Source organism: Melanostigma gelatinosum, assembly GCF_949748355.1.
Source record: "Melanostigma gelatinosum genome assembly, chromosome: 5".
Taxonomy (NCBI): Eukaryota; Metazoa; Chordata; class Actinopteri; order Perciformes; family Zoarcidae; genus Melanostigma; species Melanostigma gelatinosum.
The window spans coordinates 9499361-9503751 of NC_136638.1; the positions used below are offsets into that span (position 1 = coordinate 9499361).

The following is a 4391-nucleotide window of genomic DNA, read 5'->3' on the forward strand; positions in this document are numbered from 1 at the left end:
TATGTGACAAATTGAAAACGCAGCCCACATAGAGATACAGAACCAATACAGTATTGCATATATTATATATATATTGTTTGCACTATAATTTAAGCTTTCAGCAGAGAAAGACAAGAAAGAAACTATTTACAAAAATCTTTCAAACCCAGCCAAAGAACAATCTGAATAAATACCTTAACCACCACCAACCTAACTACTTTTCATAAAGAGCTCATCAGTAATCAAAATGAATTTACAGAGCTCACTGAATACTGATGGATGCTAATACGATGTGAACACGAAGGACTTCCCTCCTCCGCCCCTCCAGGAGTCTATCAGAGAGACATGCTCAGAAGAAATACTGCGGCCTTTATAAACGACCTACTGACCCTGTTCATGACACGCAGGCCGGCTGCAGCCAACACACACACACACACACACACACACGGTGCAAAGTTTAGAGTCACCTTTCAAAAATGCTGTTGTGTTGCAAGCACAGAGAGGAAGAAGTATCATTTCCTGGTTGTTAGCCTGGGACAGGAAAGCAGGAAAATATGGAGTTGGAAGTGGTCCAGGGTGTTTTCAGCCTGTCTGCCTGCCTGCAAGTCCCCCCATTCGGACCACAGAGCCTCCGACGAGCCACACCATCAGCCTACTGGAGCGTAACAGGGAGCCAGCTCTCGAATCACCCTAATATGTCACTTCTGTGCTGTCAAGGTCAACCAATCCCTCGCATTTTGTTACTCTAAACCAGGGGTGTCAAACTCATTTCCACTCTGGGCCACATCAGCATCACGGTCGCCCTCAAAGGGCCGGTTGTAACTGTAAGACTGTATAACTGTAACTCTAACTGTAATATCAAAGACAAATATCAAACACAAGTTATTACATTAACTTTGTTCAAAGCTGTTTGTGTCACCTCTCTGCATCACTAATGTTCCTCCCTGTCGTCGTCCTGTGCATGGCAGCTACATCCAAGAGCTGCTCACTGAGAGTCAGGTCTGATGAACATTGATAGATGATGTATCCGTGTTGTCTGTGCTTTCATCAACAGCTAATGAAGAAGACGAGTACCTGCTCGTCTCTTAGCTAGCTGTGTTGTTAGATTGCTGCTACTTCATGAACTCGGTCTGCGATGGTGTTTCTTCACAAACTGACATTTGTAAAAGTCAGTATCTGGTCTGAGCTCTGCTCACATACCTTCAGCATGCACTGGGCTGTAGCTGTGTAAATATATTCTGCTGTGATTGCAGTCTGCCTTTTAATTCTTGGACAATTTGATGTTTTTCTTGGAGGCTAAATTTAGCTCCGTGTTTGGTGTCAAAATGCCAAATTATATCCTTCATCACCGACACGCCTCATAACACAGAAGACAGACACGTTGTTCTCCTTGAAGCACAAACATGTATTCACTTTCACATCTTTCATTACATTTTCTTCCCTCTGCATCAATTTTTCTCTTCGTGGACATTTTGGGATTATTTGTCGATCTTTTTCAATTGTTGGAAAACCTCTTTTCGGGCTGTTGCCTCTCCTGTCCACCTGTTGTGATAGTTTTAATGTCGGTACACAGACAACTATCTCATCATTTCAACTTTCTATCTCATAATTTCGACCATGGGGATACTTTTATTATCAAGTCTAACTTTTAATTATTTTTCCAAAAAAAAAGAAGAAAAAAAATCTTTTTTTTATTAGATTCTTTTTTTGCTGGCGGATTCGCGGGCCACATAAAATAACGTGGCGGGCCGGATTCGACCCGCGGTTTGACACATGTGCTCTAAACGCTTACATCTCAATACAAGCTCACAGTAATGCGGTGATTTATCTTGTTTTTCCCTGGGCATTTCCATTTTGACATGCAAATTCACTCCTTGTTTCACACACATACACACACACACACACACGGCATGCCCTTTCTGGCATCTGAATGATTTGTAAAACTGCCTGCTCTCTTTCTGATAGTGGAATTTCTGTTTTAGTACAAATTAAGCATTAATATGTTTCACGTGTTTGCAATGCAAACAATATGTTTTCTAAACACAGTTTGAAATTTGTGTATTTCCTAAATGTTGCATCCCAAAGGGTTTTGGTGCTGTTGTTTCTGATGTGTTGATAAGTAATTAAAGGAAGAGGAAGAGAGAAGCTGCTGCTGCTGCTTCTGGATGTCTGACACCTTGAGGTTCAGGATGATTACATTGGAGGAAGCTGAGCTGCACTTTTATCTGGGAGAGCCCCACAGTTGTATTGGGGGAATACATTGCAATCAATGGAACTAGACATGTAAATGTCTATAATTAAGATAAGAGTGACTTTGCTTTGGGGATGAAAAAAAGCTGCTATCAAACACCTGTTTTAAAGAAGCCACCCACATCCTGAGGCGAAGATAAATGTAGTCCAGGAGCTCCGTCTTACACTGGGAAAAAAATCAGGATATTTCTATAGTATTCTAAGCACTTAGATTGTGACTGTGGCAGTCCATTTTGGGCTTATAGTGATTTTATGGTTTATTATATTTTTGTCTCATCTGTTGTAGTTTAAATATGTGAGGGGCTTACAGTTTAAAATATGCATAGGATAATAGGAGACCCTTACAAATATATAATGAGGTTACTATGTGCCTGCTCTTTTTCCAAAGTGTCTCCCAATACACTTAAAAAGACATAAACAAACACCGGATAGACAAGGCTCATTGTCTCTCTCTCTCCCAGCGCGCGTGCGCACGTGCGCGTGCATGTAAATGTGTGTACGTGTGTGTGCGTGCGTGTGCGTGTCTGTGCGTGTGTGTGAAAGAGAGAGGGAGAGAGAGTGAGAGAGCCCAGCGCGAGACAGCCATGTTCTCCCAGCCTCCTCGAGCCAGTAACCATGACAACATGATGGCTGGGAGACACGGTTCAAGCTCAATTGAGGCCGGTGCTTTTCTCTTCCTCCAAAATAGACCTTGGTCGCGTTTCAAGATCGACTTGTCCTCCTAAAAGCCGAAGGGAAACGCTTTTCTCTTTCTCTTCTCGGGGGACACGGGGGGAGAAAAAAGACACACACATACACATTTCCATGAAACCTCGGCCCGCACGGTGCATATATCTTTCAGCCCATATTAGCTCCACAAACACCGCTGTCCTGCTGCCCGGCTGCGGACTGTGTGAGCATTTTTTGGTCACAGATTAGCAAGAAAAACAAGGACACGAAACCCTCAACGCAGCCCCCGGGAGAAATGCTCGTCTCGTTCATAAACTAAATGACATGGTGTCTGACCGTGGGCTCCGTTATGAATCAAACAGAGGATTTAGCGCTAACACAGTACTATCCTAAAAACGACAACACTCTAAACACGTCATGTACCGTTTCTTCACTCACCGGTAAAACGCGTTCAGTCAGACTTTATCGGTGGTCCTCTCTCTGTCTCCGTCTCTCTACATCCACACCGGGGAATAACACTGACAGACGGGCTCTTCTTTTTGCTCTCTCCACGCTGAGCGTCCTTCCCAACTGCCCCCCTCTCGCCGGTATGCGCGTGCGACAGTTGTTCGCGGCCGCCGCCGAAGCTCGTGGTGGTGTCTCGCGCAGGCTGGTATAGGGGCTCGCGGGAGGTCCAGGCGCCGGAGTGCGATTACTGTGGGGACTGGTGAATGGATGGATGAACGGAGGCGTCCTCCCCGTCTCCTCCTCTTCGCGGAGCCTCTGAGCGTTTGAATGGCAGCTGAGAAATTGCTCGTCGGACGTCTCGGGAGCACCACCACTCTCCCGTGGAAACCGCGCGGTGTGAACGGGACGTGTCTCGAGGGCCTGTTGATGTCAGACACTGTAGCCTGCAGTGAAGATTAGCACTGACGGTTGTGTTGACACAAGTCCTTCTCCTCTCTGACCACTGGTGATATAACTGCCCAGACCTATAAAAACCAATAATATGGGCTTTATCTTTATCACGCGAGCTGGATGCAGAGTAAGCCAAGGGTGTCAAGTAGTTCCCAGACTGAGGTCCAGGGATGGCCAAAAGGACCCTCTGGAGGGTTCCAGTATGTTCTCAGAAAAATGTGTTGTTCAAGTTGGCATCTATTTATTTTGACACATAGCATTGGGAAAACATGGGGGGGGGGAGAGTTTGGGAATTGACCAGAAAAACAGACCACGCTGATGATTTACAGACAGTCAAATAGTCCCGTCCAAGGTCTAAAGTCCTGCAGCTGTCATATCCAGGATGTGGTATTGGTCATGCTGCAGTTTGATTTAGATAGGAATTTGATTTCTGCAAGGGAAAACATGACCCATGAAACCGTCAATATCCTGCTTTCATTGATTGTTAGATATGCTACTCAATAAAATGAACTAATTATTACCAAACTAATTAGGTAAATCCAAAGTAAATTGCTGAGACTTAATCCCAGACAAATGATGCAGAAGATTTACTTGGC

General features: G+C 44.6%; 1 protein-coding gene across 1 annotated transcript in view; it reads right to left on the reverse strand.

Moving 5' to 3' along the window:
* psd2 (pleckstrin and Sec7 domain containing 2) overlaps positions 1-3458 on the reverse strand; it is a 35307-nt gene extending 31849 nt beyond the window's left edge. The window contains exon 1 of the mRNA XM_079268267.1: positions 3337-3458. The gene's annotated coding sequence lies outside the window, so the exon portion shown is untranslated. The remainder of the gene's footprint in view (positions 1-3336) is intronic.
* Between the last annotated feature and the right edge of the window lie 933 nt (positions 3459-4391).